General features: G+C 44.8%; 1 long non-coding RNA gene across 1 annotated transcript in view; it reads left to right on the plus strand.

The window, feature by feature from the left end:
- LOC309561313 overlaps positions 1-17,277 on the plus strand; it is a 51,395-nt gene extending 34,118 nt beyond the window's left edge. Inside the window, exons 3-4 of the long non-coding RNA XR_014225556.1 lie at positions 6,347-6,449; positions 17,221-17,277. This is a non-coding gene — a long non-coding RNA (uncharacterized lncRNA). The remainder of the gene's footprint in view (positions 1-6,346; positions 6,450-17,220) is intronic.
- Positions 17,278-23,189: the final 5,912 nt, after the last annotated feature.

A 23,189-nucleotide genomic window follows, 5' to 3' on the forward strand; every position in this document is an offset into this window, starting at 1 on the left:
GCCATAAAAATAGCACTGCTTCGATAAATTATGCCATCATTACAGTGGTATAAAATAAAACTGAACTATCACTGTTATGTTTGTAGATACCGTCACAGCGTCAGGCAGGTGCCAAATGGATCCGCCATGGTGCCAAATGTATCATGGTATAGTAGATGATGGCCCTCTCATGCCAGCGATGGGCGGAAATGTGGGTTCTAATAGTAAGGAGATGGTAACGAGCATCAGTTGAGATATTGGTCAAGGCTGACGTGACTAGAGGTCTTATGTTGCTTGGTCATCGTCACGCTTGAGTGTATTAAAGGTGAACTCCTCTCAAAAACGGCATTTCTTTGTCATGTATTGAAGGACACAGGAATGTAGAACCAGGTTAGACTGCCACCTGCAGGAGGATTGGATACTGGAAAACCAAAAAATTTTAAGCCAGCCCTCACTAGAACTCCTTCTCTATCCAGCATACCTTATTTTTTTTTTTCTCGCTAGTGTCCAAGGAGGATGGACATATTTGCTTCGGCTCTTCTAATCAATCTTCTTTTTTTCTTGCACTTTTTACTTCGTTTTTGTTTGAAAAGAGTGTGGGGAGGTGCATCGTGGTGTAGCGGCAGTAAACGCTGAGTCCAGCTGTAGAGAACAGAACTTGTATTATTGTTAAAGCTCAGCAATTCACAACAAGCCTAGTGGGAAGGCATTGGGCCGGGAACACTCACATAATGCAATAGTGATGTGTAGCAGAGCAGGTCTCGCGTTTGCCGACAGCGTCTGTCTTGAGAGGCGGAATGCAGCCTGGCCAGTCGTGACCCAATTAGGGAGGTGTTCAGGAACCTCTCCCTGCTGCTAATCACTGGGAGCCAGGGCCTTAAATAGGCTCTGTCTGACCCAAGATGGCTACTGCAGTCACATTGGGCAGCAGCATTTAATCAGAAAGCTTTCCCAGTGACCCAGGAAACTGTAGAGGAGCCATGTTGCTCTTGACTTCCTCTCACACTGCAATGCCACACTGTGGTCAAGCGCCACCTACAGTGGAGAAAATAGACTGTACCTGCCTACAAGCTTTTTAATTGACTTGCTACATCACTGCTTGAGCTGGTCTGTACATAGCAGCTATTTGGTTTGGCCTTTCCCCAACATGACTTGGTACCCTAACCCTGCTGGACTGAATTTGCAGGGCTAGCCTGAAATGTAAACCTCAAGCACTGGGCTCTACATTGTTGCTCTTTCCAGACCTCGGTATACTGGTAAAAGTTAGCCACAGAGTGATTTCCTGGTCTACAGCCGTGGCAAAGCCCCAAATCATGACCTCGTCTCTGAGGACTCACTTTAAGAGTAAGGCCATTCAGGCTTTAGCATCAGATGCTACCTTACTATTCGCATTTTCTGTTTTGCCATTCAGCCTAGAGGAAGACCATGCTGCTGATGCTGTTTGTAAAAAGCATGTGGAATTCCAGTCTCAGTCAGTTCCCACTACCTGCCTACAATGACCTGGACACTTCTGGCTGCCTGACCTTCAATAGCATTGGTTTACGAGTAACTAAAGCCTTGCCTTTCACTGTAGGCCTAGTGGCATTACCACTTCATGGGTGTAGTATGCATATAAACACATAGAAGACAATCCTGCGTCTATGGGTGACCCCAGCCCATACTCCCCTAGGGATTCTGGGGGCATCTGCCAATATCTACAGAGGGAACCAGTGTCTCTAATATGGAACCTTGTACCCCTTTAGTTATAGGATCTACTTCATTGGAGTATATTGGTTCAGTTCCCTCCAAAGATATCTCTCCTCCATCGAGGTAGACATCTGTTCCAGAGAGTAAATTTAGCAAATGTACAGAGCCTTATCCTTTAGTTGTGATGACTTTTTACAAGCATCTAAACTTTTGTCCCGCATGTGTCTGATGTCCATGTATGTCCTGATGTAGGGGAACGCTGATGACCTTTCCAAATAGGATCTGACTCGATTGGTCATTGAGGGACGTTGCCACTTCAGACCTTGCACTTGACTCAATGATCAGCAATATCTCAGAAGACCAGAGCTTGCTGCACAGTAGAGGTATAGGGAGAGGAGAGGTTAACTAGTGTCCATTGTTAACGTAGGTGTCCTCAGGCCTTCTGAGCCTGACTTCCAATCAACCGATAGGGTCCGAACTCCGCTAACCCTTCTGACAAGCCTTCTGCATGAATGGGTGCCCAAACTTCTACAAGTGGGGGGCAGATTGTGCATCCTGGCAGGTCCTTGAGTAGCTTGCCTCTCTGGCATTAGTACAAGAAGTGCCTCCCATTTACCCCACAGGCTAATCATTTGTTCTGGTGCCCCCATTAAGTTGCTCCTTATTAAATCTTCTGTACTACTGTACAGGACACTGCACTTTCCCCAGTCTCCCTGGAGCCCTCCCACTCCTGGACCTCTTGCTCCAACCCATGTGTTATGTCAGGTTGGAGAACTATGCCTCATTTGGATCCACACTCCCTTTATCAGAAAGGCTCCCTGTCCTTGGGAAATTAACAATCCCTTGTGATGCACGGTACCTCTCATCCCCTCCTCTCCAGATCAAATCCCTTACCTACATGGTCGACCTAGACCAGCTCTAGCTGTCCTCTATTTGAATATGGATCTGGATCCTCATCGCAACCTAAGCACACCTACTTTTCAGAGCATTGACCCTTTTGTTTAGTAGTGTCCCCATCGAGGGATGTTCAGATGGCACCCTGTAAAGGTTGTCTGTCTGCATTATGGATCCTTGTAGTCAGCACCTTCCAGAAGGGCCCAACACCTGCACAATCCAGCTAGATCGGGTCTTACTGGGTTCCAGTGTTGGCAGCCAACTGTCACCAGTGGGCAAGGAGGTTCATCTTAAGCCCAATCATGTGTACAATTAGTTTACGCCTTCTCTTCCATCCAAGATCCAAGTAGTGAGGTTGTTTGGGGGGGGGGGGGTAGAGAGAAACACCTTCAGGGTGGGATTTTGGTTCTGAGCAGGCCTACACACCTGTGTCTGTGGAAAAGGGGAAAAGGTAGTCCTTGCCATAACCCTTCTGTCTCTCTAGGTAACTGGGGTAGTTTTTTTTTTTTTTTCCCTCTGTACTTGGGGCATTTCAGTCACTGGAGTACCTCAATCCACAGGAGTACGGTCTAGTTGCTCCATTCAAATGGTTTCGTCCATGTCAAGGAAACTTGCCTTGATAAAGTTTCCTGCTTCAAACTCTATTGGGACATCATTTAGGTGTATGGGTGTGACTCATATCCAACTTGTCGGCCAGATCTCCACTGCAGAGACCTTTGCCCCCCTGGATTGTCAGCAGGTGGAACGCCCTTTCTTCCTGCTGCAGTTACTCTTTGCTGGGTACAGAAAATGTCCATAGGACTTTGTGAGACCTCTTCACCTTGGCATTGCTCCTTCTTCTTTGGCTGATCAGCAGCCTCTTGGGAAAGATCCTCCAGATGCCCTACCTGCCTTTAATCGGGTTTCCGTCTCTTACTTGCACGGCTGTTGATGATTCACTGGACCTGGCGAAATCAGGAACTCGTTGCTGTATATGGGGTTGGCCAAGCTCCGCAGAATTCTTATACAATCCCAGGTGTCAGGATGTTTTAGTTTCATCCTCTGTGTCTTTTGGTGATTCCAATCTCACCAGTCTTGGGCTGAGGTCCAATTTTTATTCCGGCCTACCCTTGTGTCTTAGTGGAATAAAACCCTTGAGTTCTCCAGTGGTCTCAGGGTGACTTCCCACCATTGTGGACTATTAGGATGTAATATTACTGTACATATACTGTACCTTGTACCCTGTCTGACCTATTTTAGTCATGAACTTCATTCCCCTTTAACCTAATGCTTAGGGTTGCCAGGCCTCGGGCCTTCCCATGTAGATTGCCTAGTCTTTATTGCATGGTCCTGTGTTTTATTTATTTTTTTAATATCAGGTTCCATTTAGATCTGATCCTGCTGGGGGTTATCCCTAGTATTGTTTGTTTTTGCCACATCCGATCTATATGTTCTTTCTTTCTTCAGGAGTTTATGATTTCTTCTGGTTTTTATGGGTTCTGGTTGATCAGCCTCTCATTGGCTTGGGTTCGGTATTCCCTTCCTACCTTCATCCTCGTCTGCAGCATTTATGCTCTCCTTTTAGCTGTGTTTGCAGGTTGGCACCACCTCATCCATTGAGATTCAGGCATTGGTCTCTCGGGCAGCTCCTGGGCTGCAGACAGTCCCTAGTCCTCCAAGTGAGGCCTGTTTGTGGTCTTTTTTTTTTACTGTCTTGTACTCCTCATAGTTTAACTGCTTTTGAAAGCCTCAACAATCTAAATTCCTGTGACCTTCACTGGACAAGAAAGATATTAAGATTTTTGCACTTACAGTAAAATCTATTTCTTGGACTCCTTTGAGTGACACAGGTTCCATTCTTCTGTGTTTTTTGGTGATGTTCTTACATAGTTACATAGTAGGTGAGGTTGAATAAAGACAATAGTCCATCCAGTTCAACCTGTGTAGGTGTGTGTGGCTGTAATCATCTCTCATACCCCTGAATGTTCTGATCCTTGAGATGCACGTCCAATAGTCTTTTGAAAGCCACCATACTTCCCGCAGAAACCACCTCTTGTGGTAGAGAATTCCACAATCTTGTAGCCCTAACAGTAAAGAACCCCCCACGTTGCCTGAGGTTAAAACGCTTCTCCTCTAATCGCATTGTATGCCCCCGAGTCCTCATGCAATCCCTTCGACTAAACAGCTTTTTTTCTATGCTGAGATCCCCATTGAGATATTTAAAAATTGCTATCATGTCCCCCCTCAGGCGTCTCTTCTCCAGGGAGAATAAATCAAGCGATTGCAGACGCTCTTCATAATCAAGGTCCTCCGATCCCCTAATTAGTTTAGTTGCCCTTCTCTGGACTCTCTCCAGCTCCAACACATCCCTCCTGAGGACTGGCGACCAGAACTGGTATTGTTTACCACAAAACTAAGGCATGCTGGTGAGGGGGTCATACATTGGGGCTGGCTTAAAATTTTTCTGTTTGCCATTGTCCATGCCTCCTGTAGGCGGCAGTATTACCTGACTGTAGCTAAATTCATGTGTTCTCCAATGGACTCCGAGCAATGGATTTTATGGCAAGTACAAAAATCTTATTTTCTGCAAACTAATGAGCTGCTTCACTTGGCGGATTTTTATATCTCTTAATTCTATGAAGAACAATTACCAATGAATTTTTAGCTTCCCCTACTAAAATTATGCCACCCCTCCCTTCTTATTTTCCATAATGCAGAATCCACAAATAAATGGGTATACACCATGAATGTAAGAGTTGTGATGCTCTCAATGATGTCACCAGTCTAGGAATGGATAGGCTGCATTCTCAGTGATGTCACCAGTCTAGTAATAGGCTGCATTCTCAGTGATGTCACCGGTCTCTAGTGAATGGATAGGCTGCATTTCTCAGTGATGTCACCAGTCTCTAGTGAATGTATAGGTTACATTCTCAGTGATGTCCCCGGTCTCTAGTGAATGGATAGGCTGCATTCTCTGTGATGTCACCGGTCTGTAGTGAATGGATAGGCTGCATTCTCAGTGATGTCACCGGTCTGTAGTGAATGGATAGGCTGCATTCTCAGTGATGTCATCGGTCTCTAGTGAATGGATAGGCTGCGTTCTCAGTGATGTCACCGGTCTCTAGTGAATGGATAGGCTGCATTCTCAGTGATGTCACCGGTCTGTAGTGAATGGATAGGCTGCATTCTTAGTGATGTCACTGGTCTGTAGGGAATGGATAGGCTGCATCCCAAGTGATGTCACCGGTCTCTAGTGAATGGATAGGCTGCATGCTCAGTGATGTCACCAGTCTGTAGTGAATGGATGGCTGCATTCTCAGTGATGTCACCAGTCTGTAGTGAATGGGTAGGCTGCATTCTCAGTGATGTCACCAGTCTAGTAATAGATAGGCTGCATTCTCAGTGATGTCACTGGTCTCTAGTGAATGGATAGGCAGCATTCTCAGTGATGTCACCGGTCTCTAGTGAATGGATAGGGTGCATGCTCAGTGATGTCACTGGTCTCTAGGGAATAGATAGGCTGCAGTCTCAGTGATGTCAACAGTTTCTAGTGAATGGATAGGTTACATTCTCAGTAATGTCACTGGTCTCTAGTGAATGGATAGGCTGCATTCTCAGTGATGTCACCGATCTCTAGTGAATGGATAGGCTGCATTCTCAGTGATGTCACCGGTCTCTAGTGAATGAATAGGCTGCATTCTCAGTGATGTTACCGGTCTATAGTGAAAGGACATATTGCTGTGTGTATACAATGTATAGTTATAGTTTTATTTTAAAGTCTTAAAATGGTAATTTTCTGTACACACAGGATCCCAGTACCTATTCTCCCCTCACCGGGACTCGTCAAATGAGCCCCTCGCAGGAATCAAAGCAGAAAGTACGAAGGTCTGTCGGGAGGAAAAGGAGACAAGGTGGGTGTATGGTTCTATGATGAACTCTGCTCTGAGCCACTGACAGCAGACATACGGAGAACGGCCTTCCCAAACTCCATGTCTGAAATATCCGAAGGCACGTACACTTAAAGGAGAACTCCACTAAACTGCGTTTTGGATCTATGTCAAAAGAAACCCCATTATCATTTTAAAGGGCCTAAAAAAATAAAAACATTTTGTAATCTCCTTGTGCCACAAGCTGATACCTTGGAATAAGTGTCTTCAGTTACTCATGGCTGAGCAAATTTAACCGGTTGCCGACCGCCGCAAGTACATATACTGCGGCGGTCAGCCCCGGCCAGGCAAAGTGACGTACCACTACGTCACTAGCCATGGAGCCAATAGCCGGCGCGTGCCGCCGAAGGCGCGCTCCCGCCTCGTTCACGGACACCTCCGTGCGTGTGACCGGCGGACCCGATGTCCGCCGGTCACTCGCGATCGTCCACTGTGAAGGGAGAAAGGCAGGCGGCTAATGTAAACACAGCCGCCTGTCATTCTCCCCTGTGTAAAAGCACTGATCTAATGGTCCTGCTATGTAGGACCGTAGATCTCTGCTGTTACACACACAGCCACATCCCTGCACAGTAAGAAGCACGCCCCTAGGGACACACATAGTCACTGCATCTCTAATAAAGTTAACCCCTTCCCTGCCAGTGTCATTTTTTACAGTAACAGTGCATATGTATAGCACTGATTACTGTAGAAATGTCACTGGTGCCCCCAAAAGTGTCAAAAATGTCAGTCAAGGGTCCGATCTGTCCGCCGCAATGTCGCAGTCCAGCAAAAAAAAACGCAGATCGCCCCCATTACTCGTTAAAAAAAAAAAAACAACAAAAATGACAAAAATCTTTCCCTTAGTAAACGCAATAACTTTTGTGCAAACCGAAAATTTAAAAAAAATTTTGATTTTTACATTTTTTTGGGGGGAATTTCATATAAAAAAATTTGAAAAATATTGTTATTTTTGCAAAATTGTCGCTATTTTTTTGATTATAGCGCATGATCAAAAAAATCGCACAGGTGATCAAATACCACCAAAAGAAAGCTCTGTTTGTGGGAAAAAAAGAACGTCAAATTCGTTTAGGTACATCGTCGCACGGCCAATTGTCCGTTATAGTCACGCAGTGCCGAATCGCAAAATACCCCCTGGTCAGGAAGGGGGTAAAATCTTCCGGGGGTTAAGTGGTTAAACAAAAAAAAAAAAACACACTTCTAATAAAATCCAAAATATTGGTCATCATACCTGGCTGCCAGGACAGGACCAATTAGCCACACAGAGAGTCATTTATATGATTCGGAGAATACAGATAGACATGAATTACACTATATGGACAAAAAGTAGTAAACACCTGACCAGCACATCTGTATAAGCTTGTTGGACATCCCAACAATCAGTCTGCATATAAATGCAGCCTGCCTAAGAATGCCCACTCCTCCAGACTGACACCTGCCCATCAATGCATTCTGATACAATGCATCTGGAAAGTATTCCCAGCGCTTCACTTTTTACACATTTTGTTATGGTACAGCCTTATTCCAAAATTGATTCAATTCATGAGATTATAAAAAATTTTAAATTTTTTTAGGCCCTTTTAAAATGATAATTTTCCTCAAAATTCTACAAACAATACCCCAAAATGACAACGTGAAAGAAGTTTGTAAATTTATTAAAGAAAAAAAAAATCCCATGTACATACAGTAAGTATCACAGCCTTTGCTCAATACTTTGTTGAAGCTCCTTTGGCACCAAATCCAGCCTCAAGTCTTTCAGTGTGATGCCACAAGCTTGGCACACCTATTTTTTGGCAGTTTCTCCCATTCTTCTTTGCAGGACCTCTCAAGCTCCATCAGGTTGAATGGGTAGCGTCGATGCACAGCCATTTTTAGATCTCTCTAGAGATGTTCAATCGGGTTCAAATCTGGGCTTTGGGTTGGCATTCACAGAGTTGTCCCGTAGCCACTCCTTTGTTACCTTGGCTGTGTGCTTAGGGTTGTTGTCCTGTTGGAAGATGAACCTTCATCACAGTCTGTGGTCCAGAGCGCTCTGGAACAGGTTTTCATCAAGGATGTCTCTGTACATTGCTGCATTCATCTTTCCCTCGATCCTGACTAGTCTCCCAGTTCCTACCGCTGAAAAACATCCCCACAACATGAGGCTGTCACCACCATGCTTCACTGTAGGAATGGTATTGGACAGGTGATGAGTGGTGCCTGGTTTTCCCCAGACGTGACAGGCTAAAGAGTTCAATCTTTGTTTCATCAGACCAGAGAATTTGGTTTCTCGTGGTCTGAGAGTCCTTCAGGTGCCTTTTAGCAAACTCCAGACGGGCTTTCATGTGGCTTTTACTGAGGCGTGGCTTCCGTCTGGTCACTCTACCATACAGACCTGATTGGTGGGGTGCTGCAGAGATGGTTGTTCTTCTGGTAGGTTCGCTCTCCAGAGAAACGCTGGAGCTCTGTAAGAGTGACCATTGGGTTCTTGGTCACTTCCCTGATTAAGCCTCTTCTCTCCCGATCAGTTTGACCGCCGGGTGACCCGCTTTAGGAAGAGTCCTGGTGGTTCCAAACTTTTCCATTTACGGATCATGGAGGCCACTGTGCTCATTGGGACCTTCAATGCTGCAGAAAGTTTTGTGTACCCTTCCTCAGATCTTTTCCTCCATACAATCCTGTCTTGGAGGTCTACAGACAATTCCTTAGACTTCATGGCTTGGTTTGTGCTCTGACATGCACGGTTAACTGTGAGAACTTATATAGACAGGTGTGTGCCTTTCCAAATCCTGTCCAATCAGCTGAATTTACCACAGGTGGACTCCAATCAAGTTGTAGAAATATCTCTAGGATGATCAGTGGAAACAGGATGCACCTGAGCTCAGTTTTGAGTGTCATGGCAAAGGCTGAATATTTATGTACATTGGATTTGTTTCATTTTTTTTTTTATAAATTTGCAAAGATTTCAAACAAGCTTCTTTCATTTTGTGATTATGGGGTATTGTTTGTAGAATTTAAAGGAAAATAGTGAACTTAATCCACTCATCTATAACAAAATGGGGAAAAGTCCTGTGAATACTTTCCGGATGCACTGTATTTGCATAGCCCTTCCCAATAGCCAGCCCACAACTTGTATTGGGTCTGAGGAGTACTGAGGCAGTGGGCTCAGATGTTTTCAGGAAGCTATGTACAGCACCCTACTTGACCCCCCCCCCCCACACACACACACACACACCAGCCATGAGCTGCCTGCATTGCATAAAGAAGCACTGAGACCCATCCATTGATGACCTCAGTGGGTCAAAAATAGGGTATGAAATAAAAACCGGTTTTATTTAATATTATTATTCCCATGGGGGAGGGGAGGAACCAGTTAAGGCAAACTATAAGCAGAATAAACCTCAGCTTTTAAAAGTGGCTTTACATCAAGTCAATTTTATAAAACATTTGTTGGACGAATGTCACAAGCATTTGTCCAAGCTGCATGAATTTCCCCTTTTACTTTCTATAATACTATGATTTTCTATGATCATCCGCACCATCTAGTAGCTAAAATGAAGTATTTTTTTTCTGAAATGTCTCAATCAGAAAAAAACACATCATTTTTGGCGACTAGATAGAGCTGGCAATCATAGGACATCATAGTATTAGAGGAAATTTGGGGAAAATTCATGCAACCTAGACGAATGCTTGTAACATTCATCCAACAAATGTTTTATAAATAGATCCCCATGTGGCTCCTTTTTCTCCTTCTTTTTTTTCTTTTTGGGGCGAATGCTTTGGTGTGATCAGCCATTACCATGAAGAGACTATTGCACACAAAATAACCTGCGCCCCCTATATTAAATACCAGCTACTAGCTCAAATACTTGAAAAAATTAAAAAGATGACACACACACAAGCAGCGTATAAATAGGACAACAGTATATTGTTCATCAAAGTCCCATAGAAATGGAGGTTAAGCAGATAAAATCAGGATTATGGACTCTTCACCCAAGTGCTTGATACAGCAGAAAAGTGACCCAGACCATCCACCACACACTGACTCTTACCGACTGGTGGAGATCAAAACAGCAGTAAGCGGTTATGGGACCATTATACCCCGTTCTCCTGGGAAAAAAGACTGGGGACATCCGCAATCCAGTCAGCCAAAACAGAATCAATCCTTTGGTGACAGAACTCCACATAAGATGATAGGCAGAAACGATCCATCTTAAATCTCCAGGCAGGCAACCAACCTCATGCATGGGGGGAATATTAAAGAGAATGCGCCCATAGTGTAGTATGTTTTAAACACTTTTATTGTAAAAACAAAGGCTTACACTCACCATCCAACAAAGGTACAGTAGGCAGAAATCGTGTAAAAACACTCTGTAGGGAACGCTCCTCGGTTTCCACCAAAAAGATGGCCGACCACCAACTTCCGGTTGTGACGTAAGCTCCTTCCGACGTGTTTTGTCACAACATCTTCAGGGGGTTAGAAGACGACACCGTATTGACGAAACGCGTTGGAAGGAGTGTGCCAGCGTCATTACGTCACACCCGGAAGTCGAAGGTCGGCCATCTTTTTGGTGGAAACTGAGAAGCGTTCCCTACAGAGTGTTTTTAAATAAAACGAGCCACCTTAAAAACACTCTGTAGGGAACGCCACCAAAAAAGATGGCTGACCTCCAACTTCTGGGTGTGACGTAATGATGCTGGCAAGCTCCCGCTGACGCGTTTCATCACTACGACGTCTTCAGGGGGCGTTGAAGACGACGTCATAGTGACGAAACTCGTTGGAGGAGCTTGCCAGCGTCATTACGTCACACCCGGAAGTCTGAGGTTGGCCATCTTTTTGGTGGAAACCGGGAAGCGTTCCCTACAGAGTGTTTTTAAGGTGGATCGTTTCGTGTAAAAACACTCTGTAGGGAATGCTTCTCAGTTTCAGCAAAAAGATGGCTGACCTCCGACTTCCGGGTGTGACTGGCAAGCTCCTCCGGACGCATTTCGTCACTTCGGTGTTGTCTTCTACGCCCCCCTGAAGACGCCGTGACGAATCGTGTTGGGGGGAGCTTGGCAGCGTCACACCCGGAAGTCCGAGGTTGGCCATCTTTTTGGTGGAAACCGAGGAGTGTTGCCTACAGAGTGTTTTCACACGCTTTCTGCCTACTGTACCTTTGTTTTTACAATAAAGGTGTTTTAAACATACTACACTATGTGCGCATTCTCTTTAATATTTCCCCCATGCATGAGGTTGGTTGCCTGCCTGGAGGTTCAAGGCGGATCGTTTCTGCCTATCATCTTATGTGGAGTTCTGTCACCAAAGGATTGGTTCTGTTTTGGCTGACTGGATTGCGGATGTCCCCAGTCTTTTTTTTCCAGGAGAACGGGGTATAGTGGTCCCATAACCGCTTACTGCAGGTTTGATCTCCACCAGTCGGTAAGAGTCAGTGTGTGGTGGATGGTCTGGGTCACTTCTCTGCTGTATCAAGCACTTGGGTGAAGAGTCCGTAATCATGATTTTATCTGCTTAACCTCCATTTCTATGGGACTTTGATGAACAATATACTGTTGTCCTATTTATCTACTAGCGCTGCTCCTGTGTGTATCATGTATTACCATGAATAGACCCCTTACTGTGTATCGGCGCATCAAAACAGGCATTTTTTTCGACCTACGCACCCCAAGCCGATGCACTGACATCATTAAAAACGATGGTAAACCTTGCATATGTTGCATTAAAATGCAAAGGTAGGAATGAGTACTAAAAAAAAATCTCATGCTAATGGGATGACTTAAAGCTCCTTGTTTTAAAAACAGAAAGCTCAGCAGGCAGTGAATTTGGCACTTACAGTATATATTGTTTGAAAGCGCCGTGGTAAAAGCTGAACACTATAATCATATATATTTTTTTTTTTTTTAATGATTTTGCTAGAAGTTGACAGGTGCTCTTTAAAACAAAAAGTTATTTTGCTGCGACAGAAAATTTAGCATGCGATCTGTACAGCTGCCCTGTGAACAGAAGCAGAAAAGCCGGTAATGTAAAGTGTAAATGATATTGGTTTTAATAAACTTTGTTCAAGCTGCGTATTTAACTGTTCTCCTCCATCTGAGTGTGTCAGTGTGTAATCCACGCCTGACAGGAGTCTGATTACTTTTCTTAAGTGTGCTCATGGATACAGCCGGAATCTCATTTCCCCGCTGCAGACGGTCGTTAGCGCTGCAGAGTATGGACATGGTATGGGGCTAGTGTAGCGGCACCATTCCTCTTTATTATATATATATATATATATATATATATATATATATATATATACAGTGTCTCACAAAAGTGAGTACACCCCTCACATTTTTGTAAATATTTTATCATGTTTTTCATGTGACAACACTGAAGAAATGACACTTTGCTACAATGTAAAGTAGTGAGTGTACAGCTTGTATAACAGTGTAAATTTGCTGTCCCCTCAAAATAACTCAACACACAGCCATTAATGTCTAAACCGCTGGCAACAAAAGTGAGTACACCCCTAAGTGAAAATGTCCAAATTGGGCTCAAAATGTCAATATATTGTGTGGTCACCATTATTTTCCAGCACTGCTTTAACCCTCTTGGACATGGAGTTCACCAGAGCTTCACAGGTTGTCACTGGAGTCCTCTTCCACTCCTCCATGATGACAGCATAGAGCTGGTGGATGTTAGAGACCTTGCGCTCCTCCACCTTCTGTTTGAGGATGCCCCACAGATGATCAATAGGGTTTAGGTCTGGAGACATGCTTGGCCAGTCCATCACCTTTACCCTCAGCTTCTTTAGCAAGGTAGTGGTCATCTTGGAGGTGTGTTTGGGGTTGTTATCATGTTCAACCCCCTCCAAGCACTGTCCCTTGGTTCTTCCCACCTCAGAGTACTGTCCCTTTTAGAGAATACAGAACCAAGTATCATGTTGGAGTTCTAGGTAATTGGTATGGAATTTGTTAATGGTAACAAGAAAGGCAATAGATTAGATCCCTTGAAATCAGCAGCAGCAGTAGTTCCCCAGGCACAATAAATCTTCCCCTGCAATATTGGACCCCCCCCACAACAAAGTGCATTTGGCGATACCTGGACTATATAGAGGTTGCACAGGCAGTCCAACTCCTCCAGAATGGTACATAAAAACGTGCCATTGCCATGCTACTCCCCCACCCAAACTCGCTCATCCATGTCTTTATGGACCTTGCTTTGTGCACTGGTGCGCAGTCATGTTGAAACAGGAAGGGGTCATCCTCAAACTGTTCCCACAAAGTGGGGAGCATGAAATTTGTTTAAAATGTCTTGGTATGCTGATGCCTTAGGAGTGCCCTTCCCTTGAACTAAGGGCCAAGCCTGACCCCTAAAAACCAAATGATTTGGACCAGTGCACAAAGCAAGGTCCATTAAGACATGGATGAGTGCACTTGGGGTGGAGGAACTTGACTGGCCTGCACAGAGTCCTGACCTCAACCCGATAGAACACCTTTGGGATGAATTGGCGTGGAGACTGCGAGCCTGGCGTTCTCATCCGACATCATTGCCTGACCCCACAAATGCGCTTCTGGAAGAATGATCAAACATTCCCATAGACACACTCCTAAACCTTGTGGAAAGCCTTCCCAGGAGTGTTAAAGCTGTTATAGCTGCAAAGGGTGGGCCAACTCAATATTGAACCCTATGGACTAAGACTGGGATACCATTACAGTTCATGTGCGTGTAAAGGCAGGCGTCCCAATACTTTTGGTAATATAGTGTATTGTATATTGAATTTATGAGAGCCTTAATGTTTGACGCATTGACCACTATTTATTTATTTTATTTTTTTTGTATGTTTTTGTTCACTGGCCCTGCATCATTGAAATTAACCACTTAAGCCCCGGAAGATTTTACCCCCTTCCTGACCAGGGGGTATTTTGCGATTCGGCACTGCGTGACTTTAACGGACAATTGCGCGGTCGTGCGACGCTGTACCTAAACGAATTTGGCGTCCTTTTTTTCCCACAAACAGAGCTTTCTTTTGGTGGTATTTGATCACCTGTGCGATTTTTTGATCACGCGCTATAAACAAAAAAAGAGCGTCAATTTTGCAAAAATAGCAATATTTTTCAAATTTTTTTTTATATGAAATTCCCCCCAAAAAAAATGAAAAAATCAAAATTTTGTAACATTTTCGGCCAATTTGTTTTATGCTACCTATGTTTGGTAAAAAAAAAAAAATCGCAAAAAGCGTATTTTGATTGGTTTGCGCAAAAGTTATCGCGTTTACTAACAAAGGGAAAGATTTTTGTCATTTTTGTTGTTTTTTTTTTTAATGCGTAATGGCGGCGATCTGCGATTTTTTTTTTTTTTTGCGGTACTGCGACATTGCGGCGGACAGATCGGACCCTTGACTGACATTTTTGACACTTTTGGGGTTACCAGTGACATTTCTACAGTAATCAGTGCTATACATATGAACTGTTACTGTAAAAATAGACTGGTAGTGAAGGGGTTAACTTTATTTGAGAGGGAGGGGCTGTGTGTGTCCCTAGGGGCGTGCTTTCTACTGTGATTGGCTGTGGCTTCAGAAGTATGAAGAGTGATCGACGGTTCTACATAGTAGAACCGTATGATCATCCTTCATACACCGGGGAGAATGACAGGCGGCTTGTTTACACAAGCCGCCTGACTTTCTCCCTCTCCCCCGCCGATCGCCGAGTGACACGCGCGGGGGGTGCGTGACCGCGCCTCCGGGGGCGCGCGCTCGCTCCCTAGACCCTCACAGGCTAGTGACGTAGACCTACGTCGCTTTGCCTGTGAGGGGCTGACTGCCGACGTAGATCTGCGTTAGGCAGTTGGCAAGTGGTTAATGAACTACCCTACATGCAACGATGACGATGAGGGAACAAAAGATTGACTCTTGTTCACATCTGGTGCGGTGCAGGAGCGCATGCAAAATCATGCGTTGCTCCTGCACTGCACTGCTTACTGTCCCCTTCAATGCAGCCTGACCAGTGCCCATCCGATGCAGTGCCCATCCGATGCAGCCTGACCAGTGGCCGCCCAATGCAGCCTGACCAGTGGCCGCCCAATGCAGCCTGACCAGTGGCCGCCCAATGCAGCCTGACCAGTGCCCATCCGATGCAGCCTGACCAGTGCCCATCCGATGCAGCCTGACCAGTGGCCTGCCCAATGCAGCCTGACCAGTGCCCAGCAATGCAGCCTGACCAGTGGCCGCCCAATGCAGCCTGACCAGTGCCCATCCGATGCAGCCTGACCAGTGCCCATCCGATGCAGCCTGACCAGTGCCCGCCCGATGCAGCCTGACCAGTGGCCTGCCCAATGCAGCCTGACCAGTGCCCAGCAATGCAGCCTGACCAGTGCCCATCCGATGCAGCGTTACCAGTGCAGGAGATAAGAGGAGAGCTGGCCTGATCATCACACAGGCTGGCATCGCCCGCTGTATCAGCTTTAATTTGAATTGCTGGGCGCCCGCCATCACACAAGTCCTGCCTCCTGGATCGGTTCCTACCTATGACAGATAGCACATGTCCCTGCATTGGACAAGTTTGCTGTCTATCAAAGGAGCCAAACCAGGAGACAGGACTTTGTGTGACGGCGGGCGCACAGCTATTCAAATTAAAGCTGACAGAGAGAGCAATGCGGCCTGGCACCTCCCAGTGTGTGGCACCCGGGATGGACTACCCCCCATTGGTATGCAACGGACTTTGGTGCCCCCCCCCCCTCCTCTGCCTCAGCACCCCTCCCAGGATCGGCCCTGCACCTAGTGTCACCCCTGCAATCCGGGGACAAATCTGGGGACGTCTGGTCACCCTATTGTATGGGAGGGTTGCAAGAAAAAAGCCATTCCTCAAGAAAGGCCACATGTAGTCACCACTGAGCTTTGCCAAAACACACCTTGAAGATTCCGAGGCCACATGGAAAAAGGTGTTATGGTCAGATGAGACTACAATTGAAATATTTTGCCTCAACCCCAAACGATATGCCTGGCGGAAATCCAATACAGCTCACCATCCAAATAACACCATTCCTACAGTAAAGCATGGAGGTGGGAATATGCTGTTATGGGGGTGTTTCTCTGCAGCAGGGACTGGAGCACTTGTCAGGATAGAAGGAAAAAAGGATGGGGCAAAATACCGTCAAATTCTTGAGGAAAATCTGCTGCCCTTCAATGGGAAGGAGGTTTACCTTCCAACATGACAATGACCCAAAGCACACAGCAACAATGAGCATACAGTGCTTGAAGGAGAAAAAAGTGAATGTCCTTGCATGGCCTAGTCAGATCCCAGACTTAAACCCCACTGAAAATCTGTGGAATGACTTGCAGACTGCAGTCCGCAAACGGTCACCATCAGATTTAACTGAACTTGAACAGTTCTGCAAAGAAGAGTGGGCAAATATTATTACAAAGTCTAGAGGTGCAAAGTTAGCAGAGACATCTCCCAACAGACTAAATAAAGGTGTTGTAAGTAAAGCAAAAGGGGGCTCAACAAAATACTGACCGAAGGGGGAGTAATCCTTTTTCCGACTCTTCTAATTCTTTTTTTGTTTAGTTTATGACTTGGTGTTATATCTTTCACTTGGGTGTTATAAGTTAATACCACTGGATAAAACAAAAACAGTGCCTGTCTTCATTTCAGGCTGAAAAGCAACAAAATGTGATTATTTTAAATGGGGGGGATTCTTTTCTATACCCACCATACATACAGTGTGTACTGTATATTGTTTCAGTGCTAATAGTTTGCCTTACTTGTTTTTATTGTACAGATCCAGCTGTTAAGGAGCCCGCAGAGCCAGAAGAGACCAGGAGAGGGCAGCCTGCAGAGCCAGAAGAGACCAGGAGAGGGCAGCCTGTAGAGCCAGAAGAGACCAGGAGAGGGCAGCCTGCAGATGAAGAAAATGATGAGTAAGTTACAATTTCTTCTACTTTCATCGAATGATAAGGAAATTGGAATGCTGCTGGAATACACCGTTACAGTGTCAATGGTGTTTTTAATAAATATATACAATAATCCCTAAATCAAAAGAATGGATTTCAGTCTTAGTCTTCTAATGAGATGAGCTCAATTGTCTTGCATGCCTTTAGGTGAGGGTGAGTCTTAGCGAGCATACCACCAAAAATCAAACTCCTGTTACAGATGAATGCCTAAAGTTTTTGCTTGTACCTTAGTAAAGACCGCTGGCGGAAATATCCAAAATTGAAGACATGCCGTCTAAGCTGTCACCAGAACAAGGGTCCTTCCCCTCTCTTCTTCCAGTGACAACTCAGAATTTTGGATTCCTCCTCAATTTGACCGTTGTCACTATGACAAATAGGGGTGAATCACCTTCAGGGACACCAATGGCTGGTTCTAATCTTTCTCCAATCTATCCAAAACTATAAAAATATACATTATTATAATCAGAAATACATGGGGGGGGGGGGGGATTTACTAAAACTGGAGAGTGCAAAATCTGGTGCAGCTCTGCTGAGAAACCAACCATGTCAAATCGGACGCCCTATTTCCAGCAATGGCACCGTTTGAACCAGTGCAACGCCGACTTTGCGGCGCCGCACCGATTTTCAAAAGTAGTTCCTTCAACTCTTTTGGCAACTTCGGGGGCGATTTCAATAGACATCTGTGCATGAACCCGCACAGATGTCTTTGAAACGGCCCCCAAACTCGCAATAAAATGCAGGTTTGATCTGAACTCGCACAATTTCAACCAGCCTCTAATGTGACTGAGAGCTTATTGTCAAAGCGTAATTCAACAAGCTGAAGTTAGAAGCTGATTGGCTACCATGCACAGCTGCGCCAGATTTGGCGCTCTCCAGTTTTAGTAAATCAACCCCTTTTGAGTCCCGAAAACATTTTTAAAAATAAAATTTGTATTGATAAGTGGGAATTTTATTCAGGCTGGGTTCACATATATGCGGAGCTGGTTTCGGTGCAGAGTCCAGTGCAGTTTCCATTCAGCGATTCAGGTGTGATTTAGGTGCGTTTTTGACACTTAAATCGTACCTGAAACTGAAAACACACAGGACCCTTTTTTAACCTCTTTTCGACCGCCCGCCACAGATGTACTGCGGCAGGCAGCCGCTCCTGCGCAAACCGCCGTAACTGCACGGCGGTCGCGAGCAGGAGGCTAGGGGGCGAGCGCGCTCCCGCCCCCGCTCGGCAGCGGGGAAGCTGATGCAGCGGGCAGGCGGCTCCGATTGTCGCCTGACACCTGCGATCGCTCCCCGCTGAGAGAGAAGAACGGTCAGCTGTTGTAAACACAGTCGACCGTTCTTCTCTCTGGAATGATCATAGAGCGTCTGTGATCCTTCTATATAGGATCACATGTCTCTATGGTCATTCCACAAGTCCATCCCCCCACAGTTAGAATCACTCCCCTAGGCTCACATTTAACACCTTGATCACCCACAATGGTAACCCCTTCCCTGCCAGTGGCATTTTTACAGTAACAGTGCATATTTTTAGCACTGATTACTGTAGTAATGTCACTGGTCCCCCCAAAAGTGTCAAAAATGTCAGTCAGGGGTCCGATCTGTCCGCCACAATGTTGCAGTTCTGCAAAAAATCGCAGATCGCCGCTATTACTAGTGAAAAAAAAAAAATCAATAAAAATGACATATTTAGTAGACGCAATAACTTTTGTGCAAACCAATCAAAATGGGTTTATTGCAATTTTTTTTTTTTTTTAACCATAAATATGTAGCAGAAAACAAATTGGCATAAAATGTTAAAAAATTTAGATTTTTTAAATTTTTTTTTTTTTGGGAATGTTCTATAGCAGAATGTGAATTTTTTTTTTTTTTTTTTTCAGAATTGTCGCTCTTTTTTTGTTTATAGCGCAAAAAATAAAAATCGCACAGGTGATCAAATACCACCACAAGAAAGCTCTGTTTGCGGGAAAAAAAGGCGTAAATTTCGTTTGGGTTCAGCATCGCACGACCGCGCAATTGTCAGTTAAAGTCACGCAGGGCCAAGTTGAAAAAAGTGGCCTGGTCATTAAGGGGGCAAATCTTCCGTACTTAAAGCGGAGTTCCACCCAAAAATGGAACTTCCGCTTTAGGTAGTCCTGACCCCCTGACATGCCACATTTGGCATGTCATTTTTTTGGGGGGGGGGGGGGGGAGCGGGTACCTAGTTTTGACAGGTACCCGCTCCCACTTCCGCTTGGAGGGCCGCGGCGCCCTGAACGGAAGTTCTCCTCTCCCCCTCCCTCCCTGCAATCTTCTGGGACATGTCAAAGGTCCTAGAAGATTGCTGGCCAATCAAGACGCGCAGCGCAACTCACGCATGCACATTGCGTACCCGGCTGTGAAGCCACAAACTGTCACAGCCGGGTGCCCACACCAGTGATGCCGGCACCGCCGAGACCAGAGGGAGAGGATCGAGGCATCGGGCGGCCGCATCGCTGGACCGTGGGAAAGGTGAGTGTGTGTTTATTAAAAGTCAGTGGATACACTTTTTGTAGCTGCTGACTTTTAATAAACACAGAAAAGGCTGGAACTCCGCTTTTAAAGGGGTTAATTCGCACCGCACTGAGAACCGACTCCATTGAAAGCTGGTCTGGTTCACAGGTTATGAGAATCGGATACAGTTCAAAATGTATCTGATTTGCATGTATGTGAACCAAGCCTAAAGGTACATATAGCTATTTATTCTAACGCTGTTTGATTTGTTTATGAAATACCACCTTTTAAAAAGTGGATACAGATATTGCTGCATCTAAAAATTCATGCATAGCATTCATACATTGTCTGTGAAGGTTGGGATATTACTAAGACTAATAAGCATGCAATGCCGCTTTTTTTACTTTTTAATTGTTAACCACTTGCCGACCAGTCACGTTGACTGTACTGCGGCAATGTGGTTCGTTATCGTCCAGCGACGTAGAACTACGTCGCTGGACTCCTCGCCTTGTGGGCAGCGCTCACGTGCCGCCGGAGGCTCGCTCCCGCTGTATTCAGTCACAGCGGTAGTCGGGCCAGGGGAGGAGCGGCGGTGATCACCCCTGCTCTTCCCCGATCCTCGGGGAATCGAGTCTGGAGATCCGCCTGCTTGTGTAAACAAAGCGGGTGGATCTCCTAAGTGACAGGCAGGGTCAGATTGCAGGGTTCAGCATAGCTGAACATGCGATCTGTCCCTGTGTCACTCAGTCACCTCCCCCCACACACGTTGGCAAGCACCAGGCATACATTAACCCCTTGATCACCAATAAAAATGAATCCCTTCCCTGCCAGTGTCATTTTTTCAGTAACCGTGCATATATTTATAGCACTGATTACTGTAGTAATGTCACTGGTACCCCCAAAAGTGTCAAAAATGTCAGTCAAGGGTCCGATCTGTCCGCCGCAATGTCGCAATCCCGCAAAAAAAAAATTGCAGATCGCCGCCATTACTCGTTAAAAAAAAAAACACCAAAAATGACAGAAATCTTTCCCGTATTTAGTAAACGCAATAACTTTTGCGCAAACCAATCAAAATACGCTTATTGCGATTTTTTTTTTTTTTTTTTTTTTTTTTTACCAAAAATATGTAGCAGAAAACAAATTGGCCTAAAATGTTAAAAAAATTTGATTTTTACATTTTTTTGGGGGGGAATTTCATATAAAAAAAATGTGAAAAATATTGTTACTTTTTCAAAATTGTCGCTCATTTTTTGTTTATAGCGCAAAAAGTAAAAATCGCACAGGTGATCAAATACCACCAAAAGAAAGCTCTGTTTGTGGGGAAAAAAAGGACGTAAATTTCGTTTGGGTACGGCGTTGCATGACCGCGCAATTGTCCGTTAAAATCGCACAGTGCCGAACCGCAAAAAGTGGCCTGGACGTAAGACAGCAAAATCCTCCGGTGGTAAAGTGGTTAAAATTATTGAGAGGATTTGTAGTTTAAAGCTAAACTCTGGCATGCACAGCTCAGTTTACATTCTGGCACCCTGTCAGTGTGCCACAATGTCTGTACTACCACGCATACACGGGAGTGACAACATCTTGCAACAGCCAATCAAAATTAACGAAGACCGGCACCCAGAAGAACCCAAGAAGAAAATGCCGGCACCAGCAAGGGACCTCATGTACGTTGGACTGTTGGATCTCAGGTACATAGTTATGCCTTTAGTTTTGCTAAACGACACCATACCAACAGTGAAGTTTGGAGGTGGGGACATCATGGTGTGGGGCTGTGTTTCAGCATACGGTACTGGCAAACTTCATATCATTGAAGGATGAATGGAAAAATGTACCAAGACATTCTTGACAAAAATCGGCTGCCATCTACCAGGATGATGGAGATGAAACAAGGGTCAGCAAGACAATGATCCCAAACACAAAGCCAAGGATACTCTTATTTGGTTTCAAAGAAAGAAAATAAAGCTGCTAGAATGACGCAGCCAATCACCTGACTTGAATGCAAAAGAAAATCAATGGAAAAAAATAAAGATCAGAGTTCATAGAAGAGGGCCACAGAACCTTCAAGATTTGAAGGCTGTTTGTGTGGAAGAATGGGCCAAAATCACACCGAGCAACGCATGGGACTACTTTCTCCATACAGGAGGCGTCTTGAAGCCAACAAAGGATTTTGTACCAAGTATTACATTTCAGGTGGTGGTGAAATTTTCATGTCAATCGCACCTTTGGAAATATATTTACCTAGAAAAATGGTGACATGTCCAATACTTATTTCACCCACTGTGTATGTGTATATATGTATGTATATATATATAATATGTGTGTGTGTGTGTTTACATATACAGTGCCTTGCGAAAGTATTCGGCCCCCTTGAACTTTGCGACCTTTTGCCACATTTTAGGCTTCAAACGTAAAGATATAAAACTGTAATTTTTTTGTGAAGAATCAACAAGTGGGACACAATCATGAAGTGGAACGAAATTTATTGGATATTTCAAACTTTTTTAACAAATAAAAAACTGAAAAATTGGGCGTGCAAAATTATTCAGCCCCTTTACTTTCAGTGCAGCAAACTCTCTCCAGAAGTTCAGTGAGGATCTCTGAATGATCCAATGTTGACCTAAATGACTAATGATGATAAATAGAATCCACCTGTGTGTAATCAAGTCTCTGTATAAATGCACCTGCACTGTGATAGTCTCAGAGGTCCGTTTAAAGCGCAGAGAGCATCATGAAGAACAAGGAACACACAAGGCAGGTCCGAGATACTGTTGTGGAGAAGTTTAAAGCCGGATTTGGATACAAAAAGATTTCCCAATCTTTTTGATTTGGGAAGGTTGTGTGTGAAAATCCCAGTAGATCAGCAGTTTTTGTAATACTCAGACCAGCCCGTCTGAAACCAGCAACCATGCCACATTTAAAGTCAATGAAGCCCCTTTCTTCCCCATTCGATAGAGGAGTTTGAATTTCAGCAAGTCATCTTCACTTCGTCTAGATGCCTAAATGCATTGAGTTGCCGCCCTGTGATTGGCTGATTCTTCGCTACAGCTAGATGCTTAAATGCATTGAGTTGCCGCCCTGTGATTGGCTGATTAGCAATTTGTGTTACCAAGCAATTGAACAGGTGTGTGTGTGTTATCATATGTGTGCCATATTTTTAGTAGAATTGGGAATGGTTACAACCTGTCAGTTTAAAGGTTTGCTGCTGGTGTCCCAATTGGGAGATTCTATAATTTCCTGTCCTGGAGAGACAACAAAAAATTATGGAATCCCCTTCACTTTACAGAGATTTTCTATCTCAGACAATTGTCAATGAAACAGGTGTCCCCATTGAATG

Source organism: Pelophylax lessonae (assembly GCF_965119305.1).
Source record: "Pelophylax lessonae genome assembly, chromosome: 8".
NCBI lineage: Eukaryota > Metazoa > Chordata > Amphibia > Anura > Ranidae > Pelophylax > Pelophylax lessonae.